This window comes from Arachis ipaensis, chromosome B8 (genome assembly GCF_059453495.1).
Source record: "Arachis ipaensis isolate K30076 ecotype BB chromosome B8, ASM5945349v1, whole genome shotgun sequence".
NCBI classification, from domain to species: Eukaryota; Viridiplantae; Streptophyta; class Magnoliopsida; order Fabales; family Fabaceae; genus Arachis; species Arachis ipaensis.
The window spans coordinates 24,342,575-24,355,522 of record NC_142443.1 but is presented as its reverse complement, the minus strand read 5'-3'; the positions used below and the strand labels follow the sequence as shown (position 1 = coordinate 24,355,522).

At 37.0% G+C, this 12,948-nt stretch overlaps 1 pseudogene; it reads right to left on the bottom strand.

Annotated features, from left to right (window-relative positions):
- Nucleotides 1–9,222: 9,222 nt before the first annotated feature.
- On the bottom strand, nucleotides 9,223–12,723 carry LOC107612667 (nuclear pore complex protein NUP96-like; annotated as a pseudogene).
- Between the last annotated feature and the right edge of the window lie 225 nt (nucleotides 12,724–12,948).

Here is a 12,948-nt window from a genome sequence, read left to right as displayed (position 1 = left end):
TCTTGTTTGCTTGAGGACAAGCAAACCTTTAAGTTTGGTGTTGACGCTTCGCTTAAAGGTTTTCTGTTTATTCCTATGGCACAAAAAGGGAGGCGAATCATCTTCACAGAGGAGCACAACCAGAAGAATAAAATGACTGCGAGGATAACTAAGGTGGTTGAGTTCCTTTCATTCTATATTCCTTCCCGCTTTTACTATGTTATGTTCCGGTTTTCTGCTATTTTGCTTTGTCTGCTGCATGATCCTTTATTAGTTAGAATCCTAGGACTAGTTTAGTTTTTTTTCTATTGCTTTAATTCTGAAAAGATGTCTCATGTATTGCTCACTGAGCTTAAATCCAAAAAAAAAAAAATACAGGAGTGATATATTGCATGAAAAGTGGGTCTATATTGAAGAATAGTCTTATTTACTTAAATGTGGTGGTATTTCCTGTGATTCTGAATGCATGACATGAACAGTGCATATTTTTTATAGTGAAGTTTATGGATGTTAAAATTGTTGGCTCTTAAAAGAATGATGAAAAAGAGAAATGTTATTGATAATCTGAAAAAATATAAAATTGATTCTTGAAGCAAGAAAAAGCAGTGAAAAACACAAAGCTTGCGGAAAAAAATAATAATAAAATAAAGAAAAAGAAAGAAAAAAAAAAGAAAAAGCAAGCAGAAAAAGCCAATAACCCTTTAAACTAAAAGGCAAGGGTAAAAAGGATCCAAGACTTTGAGCATTAATGGATAGGAGGGCCCAAAGGAATAAAATCCTAGCTTAAGTGGCTAAATCAAGCTGTCCCTAACCATGTGCTTGTGGCGTAAATGTGTCAAGTGAAAAGCTTGAGACTGAGCGGTTAAAGTCGTGATCCAAAGCAAAAAGAGTGTGCTTAAGAACTCTGGGCACCTCTAACTGGGGACTCTAGCAAAGCTGAGTCACAATCTGAAAAGGTTCACCCAATTATGTGTCTGTGGCATTTATGCATCCGGTGGTAATACTGGAAAACAAAATGCTTAGGGTCACGGCCAAGACTCATAAAGTAGCTGTGTTCAAGAATCAACATACTGAACTAGGAGAATCAATAACACTATCTGAATTCTGAGTTCCTATGGATGCCAATCATTCTGAACTTCAAAGGATAAAGTGAGATGCCAAAACTATTCAGGATTGCAGTTGTAAACCCCACTATAAGAAGAGACATGAGCTTAATCGAACTCTCATTCTCATGCAAATTCACATCCTAAGCTTATATTAGTTTTGGTTGGTTGAGGACAAGCAACAGTTCAAGTTTCGTGTTGTGATGCGTGAGCATCTTTCTTATCTTTTCCTAGTGAATTTGCATATAATTTGTTGAGTTTAATTAAGAATTAATTATATTTTAGCCACTATGGATGCTATTTTGAGTTTTGTGCAATTTTAATTATTTTAGGTAGCATTTGGATGGATTTGATGAAGTTTCTGCAGAGAAAGAGAAGAAACCAAGGAGATGACCAGCGAATACCGACGCGGACGCATGGCTCACGCGACCGCGCGGAATGGAGGAAATCGCAATGACGCAATCGCGTGCCTAACGCGAATGCGTGGACTGGAATCTGCACAAATGGCGCGAACGCGTGGACGACGCGGACGCGTCACATGAGCGATCTGCAGAATTGACAGCAAACGCTGGGGGCAATTTCTGGACTGTTTTAACTCAATTTTCAGCTCAGAAAACACATATTAGAAGCTGCAGAATAGACAAATCAAGTGGTCCCCACCCATCAGTTGAAGACTTATTAATTAATTCGAATTTAAATTCAAATCTTAAATTAGGAAAAGATATTATTTTAAGTTTAATTTTTAAATATTAGATTTTAAATTTATTAGGATTAGTTATAAAAAGGGATCTGATGCCATTAGATTGGAATGCTGTACATTTTACCAGAATTCTAGTTTTCTTCTCTGAACTATGAGCAACTAATCCTTCATTGTTAAGGTTAGGAGCTCTGTCTATTTCTATGGATTAATTTTATTGCTTTTTCTATTTTAATTCATGTATGGATTTATAATTTAAGAATTATTTTCGCTCTTTATCTTATGAATTTGGGTGGAACGGAAGTATGACCCTCTTTCTAATTGAGTTCTTGTAAAATTTGGAAAAGCTCTTTACTTGAACAACAGCTTGAAAACAATTTCTCCTAAATTTTAATTATCTGAATTTAACAGGATACGTGACATATAATCCTTTTACTTCTTGAATAATTAGAGTTTTTGTGGCATATAAACTAGAAATTGATTATCACCCTCTAATTGGAATTAATTGACCAAGAAATTGGCAGTTAATGAATTTTAAAGGAGACTAGGAAGGTCTAAGGAATTAGGGTCTAGTCACATACAGTTTGCCATAAATTAAATCCTGTATAATTAAATTAGTTAGTAAGAAAAGTTAATCCGGAAAAATAGATAACTCTGAAACCTTAACTATTTTCTCCATATTTTCTTCCCAATTTATTTACTTTACTATTTTAATTTCTGTACGATTGAATATTCAAATACTCTTTTCTGTTTGTCTAACTAATCCTATCAAACACTATTGTTGCTTAATCCATCAATCCTCGTGAGATCGACCCTTACTCACGTAAGGTATTACTTGGTACGACCCGGTGCACTTGCCAGTTAATAAGTGTGGTTAGAAATTCCACACCAAGTTTTTGGCGCCGTTGCCGGAGATTGATAGTGATTAACAACTATTTGTTGTTTGATTGCTTAGACTAGATAATTTTTTTTATATTTTTATTATTAATTTTTTATTTTGCATTTTTTTACGTTACTTTTTTCTTTTTTCCTATACGTTAATTTTTTCTTTTCTTTTTCGTTTACCCCCTCCCCTTTATACCGTAACCTTTTTTATTTTAATTTTATTATTTGAAAAAAAAATAAAAAAAATATTTAAATAAATAAAATAGCACTAAAATTTATTTTTTTATTTTTGAATTTAAGTTTGGTGTTACCCAGTTAATTTTTTTATTTTATTTTTTCTGTTTATTTTTTCTTTTAAATTTTAGATTTTTTTATTTATTTAGTATTTTTATTTTTATTATTTTACACAGGTTACCTCAAAGGGACTTCTCTGCACTCTGACGAAGAGAGTCCCATTTTTTCTTGTTTTCTGCTTGTGTATGCACAGGAATAGAGACAAAGAACATCTCTTAGACTTTGATCCTGAACCTGAAAGAACTTTCAGGCGACGTTTATAACAAGCAAGACTTTGCAAGGCTGCAGAATCCACTATGGCAAATAATAATGCTAATGCCAATGTGGCAAATTCGAATGGAGATGATCAACAAAGGAGAGTGCTTGGCTCTTATTCTGCTCCTACTGCAGATCTTTATGGAAAGAGCATTGTGGTGCCTCCTATAACTGCAAACAACTTTGAGTTGAAGCCACAATTGGTCACCCTCGTGCAACAAAATTGTCAGTATCATGGTCTTCCTCACGAAAACTTGGAAAAGCTCTTTACTTGAACAACAGCTTGAAAACAATTTCTCCTAAATTTTAATTATCTGAATTTAACAGGATACGTGACATATAATTCTTTTACTTCTTGGATAATTAGAGTTTTTGTGGTATATAAACTAGAAATTGATTATCGCCCTCTAATTGGAATTAATTGACCAAGGAATTGGCAGTTAATGAATTTTAGAGGAGAATAGGAAGGTCTAAGGAATTAGGGTCTAGTCACATATAGTTTGCCATAAATTAAATCCTGCATAATTAAATTAGTTAGTAAGAAAAGTTAATCCGGAAAAATAGATAACTCTGAAACCTTAACTATTTTCTCCATATTTTCTTCCTAATTTATTTACTTTACTATTTTAATTTCTGGACGATTGAATATTCAAATACTCTTTTCTGTTTGTCTAACTAATCCTATCAAACACTATTGTTGCTTAATCCATCAATCCTCGTGGGATCGACCCTTACTCACGTAAGGTATTACTTGGTACGACCCGGTGCACTTGCTAGTTAGTAAGTGTGGTTAGAAATTCCGTACCAATGTCCACAACATCCTTCATGTATTTTCTCTTACTGTACTTTTTTTCAAATACAGCTGCAACAATGGGTCCATGGCTTGGTACTCTTCATTAACTTGGGAGGTTACAATTTGTGAATCACTGAACACAGTGATTTCTGATGCTTTGACGTCTTGAGCTAAAGCTAAATCTCCCCAGACACCAAAGGCGCATTTAGCTGGATTCAATCTTATCTTGTGAAGTTGGAGGCAAGAAAAGATTTTCTTTAAATCAGCAATCAAGTCAGAATCTTCTTTAGTCTTTCTCAACATATCACCGATATAGACTTCCATGTTTTTCCCAATTTGTTGCCTAAACACTTAGGCCATCAATCTTTGATAAGTATCCCCTGCATTTTAAGCCAAAAGGCATTACAGTATAACAGTAAATTCCTTCCGAGGTAATGAAAGTAGTTTTATTCTCATCAGGTTTACGCGTAGGTATTTGATTATACCTACTATAAGCGTCTAAGAAACTGAGTATACTATATCCTGAGGCTAAATCTATCACATTGTCAATATTAGGCAATGAAAAACAATCTTCTGGGCAAGCTTTATTCAAATCAGTATAATCAACGCACATACGTCACTTCCCATTAGATATTTTAACTATCACCACATTAGACAACCAAGTAGAATAAGTTAGTTCTCTAATAAATCCAGCATCCAACAATCCCTAAACCTGCTTCTTGACCTTGAAAGCTCGGTCAGGCAACATCTTCCGACGTCATTGCGCAACCGACTTAAATATAGGGTCAATGGCAAGTTGGTAGGACATGAATGTGGGATCTATCCCCGGCATATCAGAGGATTCCCATGCAAATAAATCTGCATTACCTCTCAAGAAATTTTGAAGCTCCTACTTCAAGGGATAAGGTAAATCCTTGTTGATCATGGTGTACTTTTTTGTAACATCTCAAATCTGAAATTTTTTCAGATTTCCATTAGGCTCTATCCTTGGCTTTTCTTGAATTCGAGAATCCATATCAACAAGAAATATGCCAATAGAATCTTAACGACAAATTCTCTTTATTGCACTTCACAACGGCTACTCGATCTCCTCAAATAGTCGCTATCCAACCTTCTGAGGTCAAGTACTTCATGACCAAGAATTTTGTTGAAATGAACGCACACAAATCATTCAATGTCTTTCTTCTAAGGATCACATTATAAGTTGTCAAATCCTTCAAAACGACAAATTTCACTGAAACCACTTTGAATTCCACACTTTCCCCTATGGTAAATAGGAGATCAATATCCCTACCGGGCTTGATGTAATGATCTCTTAAACCTACTACTCCAGGAAGTTGTGGCTTTAAGTGTTGGTCTTTTAATCCCAATGCATCAAAAGTATTTCTGAAAAGTAAATTCAAATCCGCTCCAGTGTCTACTAGGATTCTTCTCACAATGCCATTCCCCAACTTTACATTAATTACTAGTGGCTCGTTATCATCTACCATGGTGCATTAAAAATCTTCCGATGTGAATTGTACAGTAGGGATGCTAGTTACTTTCAAAACTTCTGAACTCACTACCTTCACATCTCTTTTAACTGCATTCCTGGATTTCAACAATCCAGTTCTGCCTACGACCACATTCACAATCACTTGGGCAGTTTCATCATGAACTTTCATAGGCTTGGCATTTCTAGGGTTCCTGACCTCTCGATCTTTGTCCTCATTTTGTCGTCTGGGTGGCCCAATGTGTTAAACAAACTCAGGGAGCTTTCCATACTGAACTATTTGTTCCAATGCATCCTTTAAGTCAATGCAATCTTCAATTCTATGACCATAAGACTTGTGATAGTCACAATACTGTGACTTATTCAAAGAGGTCCTTGGTCAAATTTGCCTTGCTTTAAGGAAGATCCCTCTATAAGACACTTGCTGGTATACTTCCGTTAACGAAGTCACCAACGGTGTATATGTTAAAACCTTTCCTACACAAGGAGTTGATAGCTTTGAGGTTGCAGCTTGTCCCAAAGTTCCGACCTTGTTAGGTGATGGAACAGGAATTTTCCTCTTGGTCGCAACCATCTTCGAGACATCTACATCCCTAATATATTCCAGGAAAATCTGATGGATTTTTTTCATAGATTTCACATCTCTAGTAGTCAAGTGTCTCCGAAAATCACCTTCTAAAAATCCCGCAATAAGGAACAAAGACATAACCTTAGGGGTCCATGTATTAACCTCTAGTAAAACTTTATTAAAGCAATCCAAGTAATCTCAAATGCTTTTGCCCACCCTTTGTTCTACACCAAGTAACGAGATTGGATGTTTGACTTGAGTCCTCCTAGTCGTGAAGTGTGCTAAAAACTTCGTCTTTACATCGTCAAATGATGATATAGAGCCGGAAGGAAAAGTGTTGAACCACGCCATGGCTGGCCCAGATAATGTCACCGGAAAAGCTTTACATCTAATAACATCCCCAACCCCTTCCAAATTCATTGTTGCTTTAAACGCGTGTATATGCTCCTGAGGATCCGACTTTCCTTCGTACTTCAAGTCAATTAGCTTATCAAAGTGTTTTGGTAAGTGGACTTGAAGCACGTATGAAGTAAATGGAGTTTAAGCCATAATAATATGTTCCTGGATATCCCTATGCCTTTTAGGACTTGGACTTCTTTGCAGAGCCTGCCTCTTTCTAGACTGAGGAGAACGGAAATCAACTCTATCTTTTTTTTCGAGGGTCACGACGTTGCTCTTCCCGTCGAGGGGACTCCCTTTTATTTCTTTGGGGCGAAAGGAATTGACAACGATCCTTCTCTGGGTGGCGTCTATGTTCACGATCTAACGATCTTCTGCCACGACTATCTCGCCGATCCCTTGTATGACTCTGGGATCTAGATTGTCGTGACATGGAGTGTTCTCTGTCAATCGACACTCTAGCTCCAATGTGCAGTGTTGCATTTCTTGCATCACTTGCACATAGCCTCCTCCTAATCTTGACAAATGTTGTTCTTCAGCATTCTGAGCTAGTTGGTTCTCGAACCTAAGAGGAACTTGCTGCTGCTTGGTAGTATTAGGATCAATTTCATATCCATCTTCATAATGCTTCTCCTTTAGAGGAGTGTTTGGGTTAATAACTGATTTTAATTTGGAATCGGCCATGAAAACAACGGCGTAGGATCCCCACAGATAACGTTAAATGTTTGTACCTGAACCGAGGTTACAAGCTTATGAGATTCGGTGATCCTATTTGGCGCAGCATTGTCTCCGAGCCGGGTGGCTACCTGCAAAGACGCTCTGTTAATTAAGTTAATAGTGCTTTTTGGGTACCGAAATGATCATATGCTCACTTGTTAGGCTACCTTTCCCTTTTATTCTGTTTTTCCGGTGTAATGCTCTCAGACATTTATTGTCTTCAATATACGTTTTAAATGTCATAGTGTAGCGGTTAGACAAAATTTCAGTGTTAAATTTTTTTTTTGAAATATACCCGTTACTTAACGTATTATTGTCAGGTTAATATAAATTAAAGTTGTGATTCTTGTCCAAAACAGGTTTGAATGTCGTTAAATGGATATAGTTATAGAATGAGAGAAATGAAAAGTTAATTTATATTTAGATTAAAATATTTATTTAACTTTTTCCTAAACATATTTGAGACTCTTGACTTTATTATTAGAATGCTGTGTAAAGTCTTTAACAAGAACAGTTAGAACTATTTTGTTCTTTACACGACAAGAGAGAATAAAAGAGAAGAGATCGAAGTAATGTATTGATTATTAAATGAATATCGATTCTGTTTAATTGAATGAACCAAATCTGATATAGCCGTGCTCTACCATATTGCAGTTGGTGGCTTTCCATGAGCATGTGTAATGTGCTTGAGTAATTCATTGTCCATGACATCATTACTACCCCATCTGATTTTTTGGATACCAAAGGAGAATATGCAGTTATCACAAATTCACAATACCCTTGGCTTTGCAATATTCTCTTGGATTCTTTTGCTGCCAGGAAGGATTCATCTCCACGTGTTTGTTGTATGATTAGTATGATACGAGATTTAATTAATTTAGTAATCCAACTAATAAAATTAACGTTTGTGTATAGTTAATATAAATAAATAAAAATTAGTTGATTAACCGCAGGAGGAATAGTAGCAAAAGAGAAATGTTCAACCTTTTAGTAGAGTTGACTCCAATTGATTTTGTAAGACCCAAGTCGTGGCATTGCTCCATTGAAGCCCATACGCCCTTCATGTCAAATGGCACAAATTCATGTTCTTCGTAAGGAAATTTCTTTGGCTTTGCACTCATTGGACAATGTGTAGAAATTAATTTAAGCGAAAGCATTAATTAGTATGTTAAAAGTTGTAATTTTTATAAATAATTACAATTAAGTCACAATAGAAGTTTTTTTTTTTTTATTTGGTCAAGAGCCACAATAGAAGTTTAAATTATAATAAACTTCCAACACAATGGACCAAGTAAGGATCCAAGTTTTCTAATCCAAGACTCCTGCAGGCTGCATGCATCATCCAAAATTTATCACTATTATTAGTTAGAGCTTGTGTCTTGTTTTATTTATTTGCTTTTAGGTGGCAGTTATTGCCACGCCATTTGAGACCTTCTCTTTTGAATTCTGTATATCAATTTTAAATTTGACAAATATAAAAACTTGATTTCATTATGTGTTAATTTGTTTCATTGATTAAAAAGACAGTTTAATGTATAACAGCCGCAATAATATGTCATTAAGGTTGCTAATAATAAGAGTATGCAATGTAAGTGGTAGCTCCTAATCTGCGTCAACAGATACCCTGCGTCCTGCAAGTGACCAGAGCGAAACTGTTCATCTCGGCTAGCACCCTCGCCCACAGGCCACAGCAGATAGCAGCAAATCACATATCTCACTCCCCATTTTCGAATACACCAATCTGCAACAGATGACCTTTCTCACAGCATACTTCAAAATAGAAACACCTTAGATTGCTAGGGCACACCTTTATTTTTATTTGATTGTAAACTAAACAAATCATACCTTCATAACTAATTGATGCAACGCAAATACCATCCTATAGTGTCATAAATTTGCACTTCAGAATAATCATTGTGTACATGAATGATAATAAAAAAGGGGATCTCCTTTTATAAATTGGCATACCAATGGAGTCATGGAATTGGTGTCTCCCTGAAGTGAGTCTCATCAAATAATATGAAATATATATTCTCAATTTCAATTTTTGTGGTCCTCCATGGAAGTTGCAATCCTCCATATCTCTTGAGTGTTTGGCTGCACAAGATATTAAAGTAGTTACTTATGATGATGCACTTCCTTGGATTTAAGGAGAAAAATTCTCGCAATTTTCAGCTATGAAAAACAATATAATGGGGTCAAAACAATAGCACCCCAAAATTATAGGTGACAATGCACAGGTCTTCTATAAGAATTAATCCGTATTTTTTTTCAAGTAACACGTATATAAGAATTACCTTGCAAGAATAACCTATGAGCAACTGATGTTACGAGCTTTCTGCCAATTTGCACACTGAAGAAAGTGCTCAATAGCTTTTGGCAGATCACCATTATGACTAATAAATTGCCTGTATCACAACAACAAAATTCAATGAGTTAAGAGCTTGTATTACTAACATATCATTCAATAGAGCCCCCAAAATTCTTCAAGCATTATTGAATTCAATGATCAGTGAGGAACATCAGGAAAACAATTAATGCAGTTTTACGCAAAAGATGGTTGTAATGAGCACTTCTATTTATGTCTAAAGTGTGGGTGCATTGTAAGTGCGGCTAGTTCGTGTGGTTTTTCTGTCAAATATCATCAGTTTGAAACTCAACAAGTAAAAGCATCTGTACCAGAAGATGCTTGTAAGAGAAAGATGGGGTTGAATGGGTACTCTAAAACAAATTATGCACATTGTGGACATTGCTTCATAAATAAATAAAATAATTAAGGATATATGATGCACACCAGTGCCTCATGAATCCATTCTGAAGGAATGCCTAAATCCTCAATGAACTGTTGCTGAGATTCATCTGAACTCCAAATTTCGCAGTACTGGAACAATATCTCCCGAATCGAATTCACATGAAGAAATTGACAATCTTCTCGAACGGGCGAACGAAGGACCACATATATGGCCCAATGGCATTTCCCTAAGCTCAAAAGCTGAGACACGAACCCCATGTCTAGAACATGAAGATCATTAGAGTTGATAACACCCACTGCTTCCAAGACTGCATGTTGATGCCATATCATGTAATAATCAAGTGGATCAGGGGTTGAAGAGAACGCACTAAACATAGCCTTCAAAAAGCTAAATTCTCTCTGCTAGAATGAAATGTCAAAGTGTTTATCTGCATTCCAGCTGATAGCCTCTTCTGATGGTCCTTCATCAATAAAAAGTGGAACAGGATATGGAGCCCTTCCCTCATCAAGAAAATGCTTATATGTCCGAAAAGCAGTGCAGTGCATCATGAATATTTCCTGCAAGCAATTCATATAGCCTCACTCTGTCGTTTTCAATGAAACTAAAATCCAGACATTTCTTTCTCCAAATATCTAGTTGCTTTGAAATGTCAGAGCGATTCACAGTAGAACCACAAACAAGCCAGCCTCACATCTCCTTTGGAAGCTGCCAGTTGCACTGCTTCATCTAGTTGCCGACCAGTGAGGAATACAAAAATATGTTGTAGATAATCAGAGTCATTTAGAGAGGTTATTTGGTTTTGAACATATTAAGAAACACTCATAAGTGGGAGTGCTTCTTGGTCAACATCTTGATAAACTTCCTTCATATCTTCCTCGTTGTCAGCACCCAAACATTCTACTTGACCTTTTTGTTTTCTATGGAAGAAAAGAACTCTAATTAAATCCCAGGTCATTACTTGGTGTGTTAAACCCAAGCGTGTAGTGGAAGACAACCCTGGTACAGTCAATTGCCTCTCAATAATCCGACAACATTGTACAATTCGCTTCAAGCTTTAGAAGTTTCAATTTGCAAGGACCAATTCTAACGAAATTGTCAAAAGCAACTTTCTCCAAACTGACAATAGATGATAATATCTTGTACTCACTACCACTTCCTACAGGTCCACCATCCAACTTGGAATGACTTGCCCATAAATAGAGCTGCATCTACAGTAGGTCTTCGGAGGCATTCCCTTATGTTGCTGAACCTTCAAAATAGACCCAGGAGAATTTGCATCAAAACTCCCATGTTTATATTCAAGTAAAGGAAATGGAGTTTTCCTTGCAATTGGTGGAGTAGATCTATGGGGCATTGCCTGAGCAGAATTTTGCAAAGGCCTTGCATATTCCTTACTGATGGGATGCTTTATTACTCAATTCCTCATGAGGAAACATCAATAATCTCATTTCTCTCATTTTAACAGGGTCAAGCCTTAGATGAGCTGGATCACCTAGGATCCCGAACAAAGTCTCTCGTTTTCCAATGTTTCATGAGTTACCAAATTGAAGAGAAGGCCCTGCAGAGGGTAACCACCACCTTGATTCTCAGTGCCATACTTAAAGCAATCCGTAGCCAACTTCCTCACTGAAGTGTATATTGAACATTATGTCAATTATCAACCCTGAGGCACAAACTAAATCAATAGAGACAAACAAAAAAAGCAAACTCACCTATCTCCATCTGCTTGGAACTAATAGAGATCAAACCTTCAATTCGACAAACACTATAACGCTGAAAATGCTGCAAGCATCATACAGATTAAAGGATTAAAAGAACCAACAATTAAGCATCCTTAAATTGTTAAATTCCAGCCATTATAGGATAATGAATGAAAAGGAGGAATTAATTTCTATACACCAATGATGTAAAATAAGTTTTACACTATCAACAAATGAAATTCCAAGAACGTGCTAAATCATTATAGGTAACGATACATTACAATAAACTACCCACCATAATTTCTCACTTTCCTGTAATTTGAATGGTTAACAACATAAACCATAAGTGCATAGAAATTAATCTTAAATGCAAATACACCTTAGCTGTCCTTGTTGAATTATGTAATTTTCTAAGTTTCATGACATTCAAGTTCGGATTCATCTGTCATGAGCTGTTCATTGCTGATAATGCCTTAGCAAATGAAATTATTAGAAGAAATAGCACCACTCAAAATATAAAAAATAGACTTGTTAATACCATGGCCCGAGCTTCTAAGCCGGAACCCATGAAGGCAAAAAGGGCTGAGTTCAGAGGAAGGCCCTCCAATCGCTAGCCGACCTCTTCTAAGAGGTCGGACACCCACCAAAGAGCCCGCGGCTCCGAGCACCCGACACGGCGAGGTCACTGCTCCTAGAAAGCGGTGATCAAAAGGATAAGATCTCAACAAACTCTCAAGATATAAGATAAGATAAGATTATCGCCTCTAGGGAGGTCATTACACTCTACTATAAATACGCTGGAACCCCAGGTATAACTCACGTTCTACTCTATCAAAAACCTGCCTAAAGCCCTTGCTAACTTAAGCATCGAGTCTCTTACAGGTACCACCCCCCAACCTCCTCACGAGGAACTCGGAATAGGCGGCACCTCGGCATCAACAAGTCGGACGCTGCCACTCGAAGCGATCCAGACCTCACGTTCAGACCCGACTCGACGTTTCAGGTAACCCTCGGAACATTGGTGCCATTGCCGGTGACCTGGAAGTCACCTCACGACCATGGCGGACAGATAACCCGACGATGGTCATATAGCATCTGAACCCGAGGAAGGAGCATAGATGGAGGACCACAACGTCGTGCTCCCCCCTCCACCGCCACACCACGGGGAGACTCCCCCGGAAAAACCTCACCCAAAGAACTCTCATTCTGACGCACGCCACCCTGGGGGGAACACACCCCCAGCGGCAGAGATACTAAGCATGGTCCACGGACAGCAATATCGCTTAAGGCAGCTCGAATGCGAAGCCGAGCAA